The sequence below is a fragment of the Colletes gigas genome, unplaced genomic scaffold, assembly GCF_013123115.1.
Source record: "Colletes gigas isolate AHSC1104 unplaced genomic scaffold, ASM1312311v1 Colletes_gigas_Sc00004, whole genome shotgun sequence".
Lineage (NCBI taxonomy): Eukaryota > Metazoa > Arthropoda > Insecta > Hymenoptera > Colletidae > Colletes > Colletes gigas.
The window spans coordinates 6241064-6256797 of NW_025106633.1; the positions used below are offsets into that span (position 1 = coordinate 6241064).

Consider the following 15734-nt stretch of genomic DNA (forward strand, 5'->3'; position numbering starts at 1 on the left):
TAATTGTCACGCAACAGGAAAGAAAATAATTTTTAAAGATGTTTACCGTATGGAAAAATGCACAGTAAACGTGATATAGAAAGTAAATTAATAATTCTTGGATTTAGTTAAGTTAAAATGAATATTTAAGAAGCATTCATTTCTTTTTGAATTATCGCTCTTTTGTGATTTTACTCTCTTCTAATAAACTCGGTTTACAATTTCTAATTTCAGAGGTTTCTAAATTTTCTAATTTCTGAAACTTGTTTTCTAATTCCATCGTCATTCTATTTCTCTTGTTATTCATAATGTAAATGAGACGTATAATTTAAATTATGTGTTTACGTTTTATATTTGCTATATTTCAAAGCATAAATAATATCAGCGTAGAATATATGATCTTGTACTCGTGTGTTTCGTTTTGTGTTCAATTAAATTTACTTTCCAACATAATTGAGTGAAAATTGCAGTCGCATAAATGAACTGTAAACAATTAGATCTGTCGGAAGGGGTGTTTTGAACACGCGATAAGAGAAAGAACGACCGTGCCCAATCAATATCGCAATCATATCGAGATCAGTCCGCTTCGGAACTTTATTTTGTTTCTATCTTCAGATAAATTAATCCGTTATTGGATAATTAATTTTCTCGTCGAATCGGAGTAGCATTTATACGTCTGCTCGGTCGTAGAATTCAATATCGTTAAACAGTATTTAATAAACCCTTTGATAATCATCCACGGTTAGAGGACAAATCGAGCAAACAAATATAAACTCTTATCTTCAATATCAACGATTCTGTTTTCAAAATGGAAGCTCGATTCGCGTTTCTAATTAACTGTTACCCGATCCATCGTTCATTTAGTTTCTCCGCTTTTCATAACAATTTTATTACTGTGTTCAGAATTTAAATATTTTAACGAAATTAGGTAGAAATTCAAATTAATATCGACGCATGGCGACCATTAATCATGTAACGAGTTATTCAGGTTACCTGTTTTAACTGCCACACCCTGTTTATCGCTAGTTCCGCTCACTGCCACTATAAATCGTTTAAAACCATCAAAACACGTATTGTTCGGAGGTGTAAGCACTCTCTGGTACATACATTTATAGTCGTGTTTCGATCCATTTTATTTCAATTCCACCGTTACTACCGATCTCAATTCTGCCTCTACGTTTCTTACTTCTCTGACCGTTATTTGAAAATTACAATTGCATTTAGCGAATAAAAGTTTTCATCCACTTTCTCCAATTCGGTTATACATTCTGTTCACGCTCGCTTTAACGCCAGATTTACAGAACTCGTGTTTCAGATTCCATACTTCAAGTTACAGGACTTATATATATTATATGTTAACGATTTATGTTGGCTTTGATTAATGTAGCAATATGAATATTTATCATAATAAAAAGAGAAACTTCATCTTAATGTAATCGTTAAAGTGACAGATAAAATTAATTAGAGAAACGCTGTTTAAACGACGTGAATAAGTTTTCTTATTAATTGTTTGCATCTAATAACTTTTTGTCAAAGTTATTACCAATTTTTAATAAACGAAATATGATTACATATTTTTTTAATGATTTAAAAAAACCTTAAGTATCAGGTACTAGGAGAACTCCTTCTACACTGTCTACACCTAAAACCCAGCATCATTCAGTTTTTCAAGCTGTATTAATCAGAAAAATTATTTATACATCATTATTATGTAATAACATTGAATCTCGGTTAAACAGCCTTTCTCTAATTAATTTTATCCGCCATATTGACTCGTGGTGGCAGATAACCAAGAGTCTGCTGGACGTAGAAACATTAATAAGATAATTATCGATTCACCCTCGTATTTTAAGGGATTATCGTGGTCTGGTTCCCTGTGGAAGGAGCCCAGCGATCTCCAGATGTGCTCGTTAAGCGTTGGTCACAGAAAACAACCTATCGTCTCGTCTCCATAGCAAATACTACCAGGGCGCCCGAGGAACAGCTGTCGTTTCACGGTAAAAACCAGAGGCGACCGGGGACCCGGAGCGTCGTGGCGATGGTCTCGTGTGCATCTGCTTAGACATTTGCACGGCAATGCGACAGGATCCCGGGAAGTTCGCCACCTATGAATACATCGGAGATGTTTAACAAGACATGACACGTTTGACGCACTCGCGATCCACCCACGCGGTGACTCCTTCGGAGATAAGGCGGTCTCATATGCGCGAGACGTCCCGGAAAATACGATTCTCTCGTGAATCTCAAATGAGACGGGGCGACATTTTATTTAGAAAATGTTCGACATGATGGTTATACTCTACGCGACGTACGGGGTCGCTATTTTATAACGAAACACGTGAAAACGTAATTTTTCACGAATATTTAATGTAAAATCAAAAACATTTTCCAATACTTTTACTTTGTTACGAATTTCAATTTTTATTATTTCGGAATTATCTTTTTTATTTCTTTATTTCGAACTTATTTAATCGGGCATTTAGGATCTTATCGTTCACTTTGGATTTTAAAAGTAACTTTTGTCGATTTCAGTCTTGAAATTATTTTAAGAATTTTTATGGATACTAGTATGTGTGTAATGAAAGTCGAGTTATGGGAATAACGATTGTTTAGCCTACTTCAAGACTTCGTATCTTCGGTATTATTGATCGTGCAGAGCTCCCTGAGACCTCATTTTTCTTGGTATATAGCGTAGTTTAAGGTATGTCGTATGCATTTTCTCGAATGTACGGGCAAAGTTTGACAAGCATTATATAAAAACGAAGCATTTCTTCATAATTTTTGCATTTTTTTTAATCCAACTTTGAAACGATTTATCTTCGATTCTGTTTATCACCGAAATCTTGTCTTTTTCGTTGAACGCTAGTTAATAACACATTAACAGCGTATTTCAAAAACTGAATCGTTCTAAATATTAATTTACGTACGAATCGTGCATTTATAAAAATGAAGTATTCGTCCCAACATTGGAAACGTGAATCACGAAAGTTTTTTACATCAATGAACCTTGTAACGTTTCGAAGCTGTCCAAACAAGTTAAATTCCAGTCCAGGAACGAATGTTTAAGCACGACGAGCCTTTTCCTGCCAAGGAAGACGTTTCCGTAATTACTTTGGGCTGCAAAAATTATTATGCAGCACGAATGAAAGGAGTTTATAGCAGGATTTTTTTTCTGCCAGAAAAAAGACGGTTATTCCGTCAAGGGAATAACCTACATTGAGGGAACAGTCTTGAATAGTAAAGTATACGCTTAATTCCTATTCTATTAAATCTTGCTGAAAAGTATTAAATAAGAGAACACGAAGGCCGTCGTAAGATTCAATTTGTAACCAGAAAGGGGAAACTTTTTCAGGATTTATTTAATTTCATGGCAGGTTAATAACCATTCCCGAACTTTGTAGATTTTTATAATCAGACGTATTCTATGGAAATCGTTTCAAAGTTTCTCAATCCACGGCGTACACAGAGGAATACTTATTAATTCTCAAAGCTTTACTTTTGGTGTAATTAATAGATTAATCGATACGACAACGAAAACATTGTAAAATGTACAATATTGAAAATCATATAATATTATGACATCAAATCATATTACGAAATATTATATATTTCAATATTTTATCATGAAATTACACCATGGTGAAATACAAAATTTTGCAAATGGACTAATATCGATAGGTTGCAAAGGCTCGCGAACGAGAGTTGGAATTTTTTCAGAAGACAACCGCGGGGGGAAATTTGTTATTTATGAACTCGGAAACGCCTCAAATCCGAAAGGTCCAGGTGAATCTACAGCTACCACCTGCTGCCTGCAGGGCCCACCATAAGCTCGATAGGCCACGTGGGTCTCTCGTTCAAGATTCGTGAAAAACTGCCCCGAACCCTCTTTTCGGTCGACGAACACCTGCACACCGAAAATGATTTAGCAAATATCGCAACTGCCCGTAAAAGCGAACGATACCCACCGAACTTATTAGCCAGGAAACCATTTCGGTGCAAATACAAAATACCGTTAAAAAATTACAGGGGACACTCGTTATCTTTATTTGCCCAAATAATATTGTAAATTACAAAATGAAAGTAACTTCATTAACTATATTACAAAGGAAATGTTGTAATGAATTTTATCAAAATGTTAGCAAAAAATTAAGTTTTTTTTTTTTCTATTATTCTCGTTTAAAAACAGTCGTTCAAATTAATAAGAGAATTTCATTTGTTTCTTTTCGGGCTTCTCCATTAATTTCATTCCAACCTTTTTGTTATTACATTTTCCACGAATCGTTCTTTCATTTTACATACTCATTCCGTATTTATTTCCAATTTTATACGATCGTTATAAAATACACGGTAAAGTAATAACTTAAAATTAATTTGCATCGATGGTGTACGTGTCTATCCTTATATATACACGTTTCTCATTTTGTACGAGCAAAGTGAATCGCTGTTATATAACGTATAATCAAAAAATTGTTAGAAAATGTTTCGGAAGATAAAATTAACTGCAGCATTGATAAGATTCTTAGGTTGGGGAACGGTTGAATTATAATGAGTTTACTTGCGTCGTACGCTTCGAAAGTTATAGTACCTCTCGAATTTACGGTGAGATTAAACACTGTCTATCGATTTATGCATCTAAAATAAGACCTGAAAAGTTTAAGAGGATTAGTTGTCGTATTTATCACGCAGAAAGGACGTATCTCATAAAGAGGGAAGGAACTGTGATATTCTCTAGAAACGTTGAATAAATTCTCACAAGACTATCTTTATACTAATAGTTACTTAGATTTAAACGATAGTTACAATTTAAATGATCTATTTCAACCAAAATCAAATAAAATTTAGATCATATTATATATATTAATTTCCTTTAAAAAAACTAAGTTTCATTATGTTTTCATTTATTGTTGATGTGAGAACGAGAATTGTGTAATATTTCAGATTCCTTTGTTTCTTGAAAAGAATTTGCCCATTTCTGGCGATGTCTTTCAGTTCGAGATTTGTATAAAACGAAAGAAAGATTATTTTTATTCAGAAAGAGGCCCACTATTATCCCAGCGAACATAAATATTCCCTGTGGACCGAGAGACCGATCAGAATTTTTTAAAAATAAAATTTTTCTTTGTACCTTGGAAGATGTTCCTCTATAGATTCGTGTTTTAGATTATTTGCTTATTTTGATGAATGTTGTATGCATTCATAATACGGATCATCAATTTTAGTATACCGTGTGTATGTAGAGAGGGTGTTTCGAACATTTCCCGTGTAATTTGTAGGTGCATAAATATCGTGGCACTTAAATTCACAAAGCCATCGGTACGCTGTCGTGTTTCTCTCCTATATCGATATTTATTGTCCTACTAAATGCACCGCATAGACTTTATTGCCTCTTGTCTACTGTCCAGGGAATATTATAGGCGGAAGAAGCTCGATTTTACCCGATACGTACCCAGAAACGTCGCCAAGATGTTATTTTTACTCGAAACTCGTTAACCTATTAAAACACAAAGTTCTACTTGGACAGCTTCCGCGCTATTATCTTTGCACAGTCACATTAGCGGAAGTGGCCCAACATATTTTCACAGGAAGGAAGCTCGTCTCAGTTTTTCCACTTTTAAAACGCGTGATCCTCAGATTGCTGTTTCTGTCCTTCAGGTTGTCATAACGATATCTTTATTTTTAAATCATTTTTGTTTACAAATTTGGAAACGCAACGAGGTACGAAAATATATTTAATTCAATGGATTTTCAAATATTTAAAAAAAACTCAATAAAACTATATTCCCTAGTTATCTTTTAGTATATTGTTATCATTATTGATCGCTCTATAAAATGTTTGCACTGCCATGATTTAAATCCACTATTTACACAACGAATCGTGACCTTTTACTATTTTTTTTTACCACAGAAAATAGATTCTTTGAACTTAAATTGTAGCAACCATAGGGGTACTTTTTTTGAAGGACTAAACATACCACAATTTCTAAAATATCGAATATTTCTCTGTAGAAAAAATTGTAGGTGTTCCTTAAACATAGTCCTAATTATACGCATCGAAACTTAATACAAAAATGTTTCACCTTTTCTCCTAAAAAAATTCCAAAGAACCACTACAAAATTGCGTTCTATGGTAGAACACTCCTTTGCAGTTACGAACTCGTAAATATTATTCGTTGGCAATTTACGTTGAAAGAGATCCCTAAAAAGACCAAATGGATTCTAGATTAGAATACCCCCGTGATTAAACATCGATTCGTTAGCGGGGACGTACGATTCGACACGCTATTTGGGTCACGAATGGCCGACGTCGAAAGTGTTTGGGCGCGCCTCGTGAAAAATTTCATTAAGACCTTCTCTCATCGTTTTTCCCTAACAGACGTTGGACAGACAACGGGGGGAAAGGGATAAGGAATTCGCGTGAGCCGATTCCTCCAGTTGTCGAAAGTCCAATGACACGAACAGTCCGACCGATGATATACGGGCGTCGTGCATTATTCAAGTCCAGGCTCCTCTGCTCTTCTTCCATTCCCGATCGTTTCTCGTCCTTTTCCGCCCGCCTCTTCTTGGATTCCTCCCTTCCAGCCTTCGAATTTCGCTTCCTTTCGGGAGGGTACAGAATTTCAGAAGCTTATTGGGAGAGGATTGACTGGAGCGACCCCGTCGGTTGGCACCGCGCCTCGCCACTTTCGACTCGCGATAAAGGCTTGGCGAGGGATCGAGGAGATCGAGGAGCTCTCGAGAGGATCGTGAATTAGAAGAATCTCACGACACTGATAACGTATATTGTATTGACGTTAGGAATTAGCTGCAACGAAGATCACAGGTTGGGTCGACGGTGATTCGCGATCTGTTTGTTAAAATAGAGAGCCTCGAAATAACGCGGAGACGATTAGTTTTCTATTGCAAGAATTTACCGTCCGTTCGAAACGTTCGAGCCGAAGAATTTCAAAGTGTTGGATTTAAGGGGACCTGGCAGTCGGATTGAGCCTTTTTGTAAGGACTTATTTAAAAAAAAACTTCTTGATTTTAAGAAATTAACTTTTACACTCGAACATCGTCTCTTTAGCTAAGAATTACAGTAATTATGTGACAACCTGAAATACAATTTCGATAAAAAAAACTCTCTAAAAAGATCAAAGAAAATAAGACTCTAAAAATACTCCCCGAAATATATCAGATTGACAAGTTCCATAAATCTATCGTGAAACACAAACACGGATTCTCGTTTCTGGACGGAGACGATCCAGCGATGACGGACGAATTGATACGTCAGCGGTCGACAGCGCGTTAACAATGGTCTGAAAAATATAAAACGATTCCTATTGTTCGGTTCCTCGAGGACGCGGGGCCAGTGAAAACGCCAGGCAAATAATAACGATAATAACGTGCACGTGATAATAACTCTGCGTGCAGAAGTCACTCGTTTAGGTTCTCTGACAGCAGGCAACGGGCAGCCCTGCGACGATCCAGTCGTACCTCGAGGGCTGCTGAAACGTTGGGGCTATCCCCACCACTGAGGGCCCGGTGCAGGGCCCCAACAGGTCGACCGCGTCGTTCGAGCCTCTTCCGTCCTCAGTTCTCTGCGAACCGGTGCTCGGAGTGTTCTACTTCTTATCCGTCGTTCGCGATTCTTCGCTCTTTCGATATTCATCCGTGCGTCCATCGAACGCTTCAACGTCGGGTAGTGTATCGAGTTTGTTCCCTGCATTTTTCTGGAGACACTGCCAACAAGGAATGCTTTCGATGTTCGCGACAGAAATCCGTATTTTCCTCCACCAATTCCGTGACAGTGATAGCTATCTATTCGGGTACAATGCTCCCAATTTCGACACAAACCCAATCAACGATGCTTCTAATTTATATTTCTTTACAACGCTCATTTACATATTAAATTAGCACAATATATTTTAACAAACGGAGATTTAAATATTTTGGGGAATAATAAAAATTCGATGCTTCTGTTTGTCGTGAAACAAGTGTACAAGTTTGTAGCCCATAAAATTCTCTGAAATCTTTTCATATTGTTGTTGTATTATTAATACATAATTGCAATGAACAAATGTGTTAGTGGACAAAATTCGGTTTCTCTATTTCGAGAAAAGTGGAGATCTACTATTTCTTACTGTCGTATAAACAAACGATAATACAATAAGGAAATAACAATTTAAAAAAATTGTGATCACCAACGAGGAGCCGAAAATTCATCGAAAGCATTCTTTCTGGCTCTTCAGCGTGTATTGTGCGATACACAAAAAAGGATTTACGAAGATTCGTGATCGTTTGGTGCTTTTAAAGGTCTCGTGACTCGCTACGAGGCGGCAGTGTATTTTAAAAGCTAAAAAGAGGAAGAGAGAGAGGATTCCAATTAATCTTCCTAACGGATCTTCGCTGGAAGCCAACGGCGTTACATCGCTCGCGGTGCAAGGTTTTTTACGCGGTTTGTCGAATTCTCCGTTTAAATTGGCGTTTTAGATTACACGTCGAATCATCCGGCGCTGGCGTTGGGCAAAATTTTATTTGAATAATAGATAAGCAATAAAACCAACTGTGTAGACACTCATTCGCGACGGTTAATCGATCAAACGGTTAAATTTTTTATCCGTTCGCTGTCATATATTCGATTCTATAATTGAAACTTTTAGCCTTGTTTAACGAGCCACTGTTTTTCATTGTTTGAAATTTTTATCCGGATGAGAATTTTGCCCGTCTCCGGTTGCCCGTTTTAAGACAGCCATCCGATTGCGAGAAACCGCATTTCATTATTTTTAAATCTGAATTATTTAAAGCAAAAACCGAATGATTTAACTGGAAAAAAGAAAATGCATACGCAGAGATTGTACTGGAATTGTTGTTTTAATTTTATATTGAATTATAATTTACGTATACCTTAATTGTCAGACATTTTTAATTATATTGGTATAAGAATTTTTCGGACATTTTGAAGCACAAATGACAAGAAGCACAGAAAATTAACGTGTATTTGAGATCCACTATATTTCTTACATTTTATTACAATTTAATGAGTGGTTATATATGTACATATTTTTGTACAATAATGGAAACTAGTTTCTAAAGAATGATTAGAGATCATGTTTAATTTACCATCAAAATTAAAAAAGTTTCACACGTAAAACAAATTTTATAGATAAAGAACTGTCTAATTAAGAATTCTTCAAGTTTATGGATTTTAGAAAACTGAAACACGATCCAGATTATAGGTGTTCGCAATCAGGTAGCTGTTTTAAAACAGCTCTATTTTCTTTGAACCCTGATCCTATTGGGAGGTGAATTTTAATAACATTTTAAAAATTTATGTACAAGTAATATATCATGTACTACATACAAACCCTACAAACCTTACTTTACTCATTAAAAATCAAATCTCGATAGGATCAGGGTTAATATTACATAACACGTATCGTTCTTTAATTTAATCGAAACGTAAAAATAACACGTTTCGAGGGGTGCTTCAGAGATTTTTTATAACATAGAAAAAAAAATGTTTTTAAAATTACCCATGAGGGAGTGCTTCATAAAGATCTAATTATAATAAGTACAACATACTAAAGACACCGAAGATGGGTAAAATATTTACTCGAAGATAATTAATAATGAATTATACAATTAAGTTGAGTTAGTTTTACCTGAAAAATAGTGGCCTCAGTAGTGTTTTAAACTACGTGTGTATTTGTTCGGGAAAAGAATTTTTGTGATATTTTGCATACTTTTATAACGTTCCAGTTTCTCCTAGGGGCTTTCGTCAACATTTGTTTCGTAAATAAATTACGTTATTGCGTTTCCTTATTTCATCGGGGAACTCGTGTACGTGCGCTCGAAGTGCAAACGTGGGCGTTCTTGTACTCGTGTATCGTAAACCCGTTTCAAGTTGTAATATCATGAATGAGAATCTTCAGCACGGTGCGAAATATTCCTGGAATAATCTCGGAATGGGGAGCGTAGAGGCAGAGCGCGATTTATTAACATTTATTCACGAAGGAAATTTTCTTACATTATGGCCAATGCAAAGAACGAATGGCGATAAATGACTGGGGGGCAGGGGGAGAATTCTTTCTACGTTCGATTAAGAATTCTTTATCGAACCAGTATTCACTATCCATTACATACGTGCGTCTTGTTTTGTTTATTTATTTAATTTAATAAACAAAGAATCGCATATAATTTACTCACAGGTTACTTTAATGATATTTATATAATACATTTTTGAAATCTATAAATCATACATTGCTAACAAATAATATTTACGACTTAACAATAATGAAAAATTCACCTTCTGCACTTTTTTCTTGACATTTTTATACACAAAGAAAATAAATAATGTGACTAACGTTATCATTGTAATACATTTTTTAGGCGTCAGATATAATATTCTGAATTTTGTCAGAATTTTTAAAACGTTTCAACACGAAAGCCTCGACTGGCCTTTCGCGTGTACTGTTTTTCCACATTATACAATTTTCATGCGAAAGATGAAACTTTCATTTTGAATTAAATTTCATTTCGCGGAACATTGTGAAACTGGGGGGGGGGAAAATGATAAAATTTTCTCCCTGTGACGCAAGATTTGTATGAAATTTTTATTATCCGATCGTTCGGATCTTTTTCATACGTTGGAGCATTTACGTGTTCTGAACTGTGCGTCCCGTTTCTATATGCATAAATGAAAACTGCACAGTATCACGGCGGAATATTATCGAAAGCGACGCGAGGATTTGGTTACGCCTAGATGCATTTTCACGCTGCACCGTGAAGCATACTTCTCCGTGAAACGCTATTATTCACGCTCCACTTCAAGGTAGAAATCTTCTTCTTGGAACGGCTAAAGCCGTTGGATGACGGAAAAACGACAGAACTGTTAGCTCTGAAACGATGCACGATGTCATGGAATCGGACAGCTTTCGCACAGACGGAATAATAGATGAATTTCTATTCAGTTCCACGGCTACAGTGACTACTAAAATAGACCCAGTTTCAGTATCTATCCATCCACGAGTAACCGTTTGAAAGTTTGCAAAAGTACATTATATTGTACAATTTGAGCTTTCTATTATAAAGCTTCGGTGAAAGAGCTCACACAGCTATACACATTTTTGTTGTAATTATTTATTTTAAGTTAGTCAGAATTTAATGCATCTAGCGATACACATTCATCGTATACTATTATATTATTGTCTTTAACAAAGCATAGTATTTCGCGTTTCATTGGGCTCTAAGGAGGATCCTCCAAGTTGGGAGGAATAAAAATGTTCAATTTACGAATCACATCTTATTTTAAGCATCATCGTTCTATTATCGATTCTGAAAAACGCTAAAAATCCCAGCGGTTTGCAATCATGTCGTGGACTACAATTCCAAGTCTAACAACTCCACCGCGTTCGTGATGTTGGTACCGGAAGGTGATGTTGCCCTACAGCCTCGAAAATCGAGACGTCGCCTCACGGAACCACAATCGATTCTCGTTATTGGTTGGAAGTATTTTCCTTTTCTTTCCTCGTGTCGACGTTTCGAGGAGTCCTGATATTACATTCGAGCGAACAGAGCCAACAGAGTGGACACAGCCGCGTTCCGAAGTACGAATCAGGCCGTTCGAGTGCCTTCGTCGGCACAATTCTTTTCTCTCCCCCTCTGTTGTTTCGAACGTTATCGTCGGTGTAGATTCGCGTCTCCCTCGATTCTGTTCGGCGAGAATTTCGCTACGTAGCGTAGGACCGTAACCTACTCGATTATCTCGGTGCCACGTTGTTATTTCAATGGGGTACAAGTGGATGCACGAACGGAAGCGTGTTAATAGCAGCCGGTCGACATTTTTCATTTAATATTCCCTCCCTGTAACGATATCCGCTACGAAACGCGGCGACTTTTCCCAACGATTTCGACGTTAACCCGATTAACATTTATTTATGCAACGCTGCACCGAAAAGAAACGAACGTTACTGTTGCTATCTTCAAGCTATTTCAAACCCATGGCTTTTTAGAGTCCAATTGTTAGGGGCAGACGTTTCATGGCTCGTATATCCGATGCTCTCGCTTATTTGATTTTGTAAATTCACCAAACTAGAAAATTAAAGGATTTAAGGAATAATAATGGAGAGACGATAGATGAGGTGGATGGTCACGCTGGAAGTGTCTGAAACTTAAATTAGAAAATATATAAATTCCATTTAGAATTTACATAATAAGAGTCCACTGATTATCCCCTCTTACTTGTAACTTTCGTCCAGATTTTGATAATATTTCGTATCGAATAAATTGTTACGCGATGGTTGCTCGAATGAGATTGCTTCTCAGGGAAGCGTGTCGTCATTCGATTTTTTCGTCGTGAAAAATTTTTAGACTTTTCGCAGTTGACGTGTTCGCGTGGGTGGCGTATCGTTCCCTTTGCAATCTATGCGATGTGTCTAGGTATGTATACGGACTATACGCGTTGCATCCGCAGGAAAGGATACGGTTTAGCCTGTGTCGCTACAGTTTCACTGTGCTCTATCGGCGGCACATCGTCGTTGTTTCAATGGGTTACAAGTGGGCCGGTCGAGCGGAAGCGAGCTAGCGATATTATAGCGCGGAATCGGGCCGAGAGAGCGAACGGGACAGCAAACAGAAACGGGAACACCGAAAGAGAGACGGGTACCACGAGGGAAACGGGATGCTGAGTAAAAGTAAGAAGAAAGGAGGGCACAGATGCTGGATCGGAGATCGGAAAGAGGTTCGAACTAGATGAAACTGAAAGGAGCTCGGAGGAAAGGTGAATAAAATGAAAGGGAGATATCCTGAAGACGGGGAAATGAATTCTAAAAAAAAAATTGAGAAGAAACTAACGAACAACCGAGCATTCGTATTGATGAAAGTTATCGAAAATTTTGCAATATTATTCAATTTTAACACTCGAACGATCGACCATATTTCACTGTAACAAATTAAAATAAATTAATCTGAATTAAAATTAATTTGAAACGTAGAAATATAAATTTTGGAATTATTGCATTTGTTTTAATATTCTTGATTGACCTTGAACTATAGGTCATTGTATCGTTAGAGGGATAATGACTCCGTTAGAGGGTAAATAAAACGGTATGTTAAATAAAAATTACTGACCTTCAAATGTCATACTATAAACGAAACAATTTCTGTCACAAACATTCTTTTCTATCTTTAAAAATAAACGAGTTATCCAGGTGACCTACTTTAACTTCTCCACTGTGTGGATGTATAAGTTCAGCGGTGAGGTTCCCGTAATAAATTGTTACAAACTAATATGTACAGGATGCTTAAAAAAGACATATACATCATTCCAGTCTTTACAAAAGAAATGCAAAAAATAATAGAAGCATTCGAAATCAATCTACCTAAAAATACGATTATAAAAATATTCATAAACGTGACGAGATACGTAGTAAGAAATAAAAAAGAGGAACTCTAAAAATAAATTTGATCTTCTACAAATTATTCTTTAGTGGAAAACTTACAATTAATAAAACAATGCAACAACTAGTTGATAAAACTTACAAAAAATATAGAAATGAATATTCTTACGAATGTATTTTTGTTGTTTGATAAAATTGAAATTGTTACTTTCTGGAGTTTTTGCGCATTCTAAAAAGAAAGTGCAACGAGGAGAAAAAGGATCGAAAGAAGTAAGTAAGGTATCACGCGCGGGAGAAACCGAGTAAGAGGGACGGGTGCATCGTTTTTCTTTATTTTGTTTCTCGTCGACCGAGTTTCAGCCGCGGACTCCTGGGCATCGTAAACGTGACTTCGCTGATAAACGTATTACGATTGGTTTCCACCGCTTTTTTCGTTTTATATCTACCGCAGCAGTGCTTCTTTGTCCGTGGATTACGAGTGAGTGCGCACGTAAATTGCATTCGCTTCATTTCGGACGAAGATTCGAGCAGATAATTACTCGGAACGTTCGAAACCAGCGAAAAGTTTTACGGTATCGCGTCTTGCCCTGAAATATTATTTTCTGATTCGTTCCCGATGAAATTCGAGAAATTGCTTTTTTAAAAAAAATGTCGCGAAATATACGGTTTCCCAACGGTGGACGATGAAACCATAGAAATCAAATTGCAATGGCTGTGCTTTTTGTCACGAACCAAGAGAAACGTTTGTTCTGTTTTGTACTGTTCCAATCATTTAGTTTTTCGAACAATATTCCTGTAAAACGAATATTTTAAAATTTTTATCGTAAAAGTTTTATGGGAATGGTTATTGCAAATGTAATGATAGAATTTTTTCTTGCACTTTGCAAAGTGTGGTAAGAAGAAGTATCGTACAAAAAAAATTTTTACGACCTTTTTCCATCGTCTGATTATTTTGCGATTTTATATGACTTCTTGTTTGTTAATTTCATTAAGAGGAAAGTGGAGCGCTGAATGATTTCTAATAAATGCGATTTATTTAGATGTTAGGTGTTATTATCGATGCATCAGCTTTTTATTTTATGAATTTGCGTGAGAAACTTTTACCGCTGTAAACAAAGTAACCTGCGCGTCACTTTCTACAGTGACTTTCTTTTAATTAGTTTTCATTTATTTTCGCAATGGTAGCTTTCGAACGAACCAAAAATTTTTATTCGTTCGCGAATAGATGCCCCACCCTGACGCGCAAGAAGCGATCGAACGGAAGTGGAAACGCCATCAGGAGGAGCGGTGGCAGTTCACGGTGGATTCTCACAGCGTGGGAACGTTTGTGATCCGGATGAGCCTAGCCTTCGTATAGTTCAGGACGTAGGAATGCTCACCGGCGAGTTCTTCCTTCAGCGTCTTTTTCTTTTTTTCCCCTTTTAAATTTTTACTCTCGCAGATCCTTCTTCCCGTTTTATCTCGTCGCCATTGCACGAATAATCATCGCGATTTTTGCGTCGCCTTTGTGTCAATCTCTATTATAGTCAGCATAGCTTTAACACTTTGCATCGTTCGTCTCACCAATTGCTCTATTCGTTCGTACTTGTAAAATATTCATAGTGTGCCTCAATCAGCATATTAAATACTTGATACCCTTAAAATTCACCCCTCTTTTATTATCCTGGGTATTTTTCGAAAAGTAACTTTTATCCAGTGTGTTCTGTTCATGTTTATATTCAGTACACCCCTAAAATTAACCCTCTTTTTATTACCCTGTCTTTCGAAAATGAATTTTTATCCAGCGTTATTTTTGATTTGAAGTTTCATACAGTGAATATAGACACGTTTGTTGCATGCAAGAAGTAGATCTCCCCAATTGGTTGGGGATGTATTAAGGGGTGGAGGGTGGTTGTCGACTGCTCGGATGACCGGAAGGAGCACGGCTAACGTGTACGTGTATTTCGATAATCGAGGTTCCGCCGCGTGACCACGTATTTGCATGCTACTTTATCGGGCAATAAATATTTATTAGAATTTACTGCTGCGTCGGCTGGCGTCGGGGTAGAAACGCGACGCCGAAAAATCGATAGGTTCCGAAGTGAATCTCGGTCGACAGTTTCCCGCGCCGACAAGAACACGCTCTGGTTTTCTTTTTTTTTTCTTTCTTTCTTTGCGTATGTCGACATTACCGAAAGAGGGCGCAGCGGCTATAACAGTAACGGTAATAATAAAGAAAACGACTGACTGGAAAATCGAGATGCGGCCGGTTCCAGAAGTTTTTGTGCCCGATAAATATTTATGAGAATCGACTATCTCCATATCGATCGCCAACGGTATATACATATTCAGTCATGGGCCTCCGGAGGGATGTCGCAATGGATTTACATCCATTGTTTA

The 15734-nt window shown here is 36.8% G+C and overlaps 1 protein-coding gene across 1 annotated transcript in view; it reads left to right on the forward strand.

Moving 5' to 3' along the window:
* The first annotated feature begins 8307 nt into the window (after positions 1-8307).
* LOC122405426 overlaps positions 8308-15734 on the forward strand; it is a 99804-nt gene continuing 92377 nt past the window's right edge. Inside the window, exon 1 of the mRNA XM_043410148.1 lies at positions 8308-8413. The gene's annotated coding sequence lies outside the window, so the exon portion shown is untranslated. The remainder of the gene's footprint in view (positions 8414-15734) is intronic.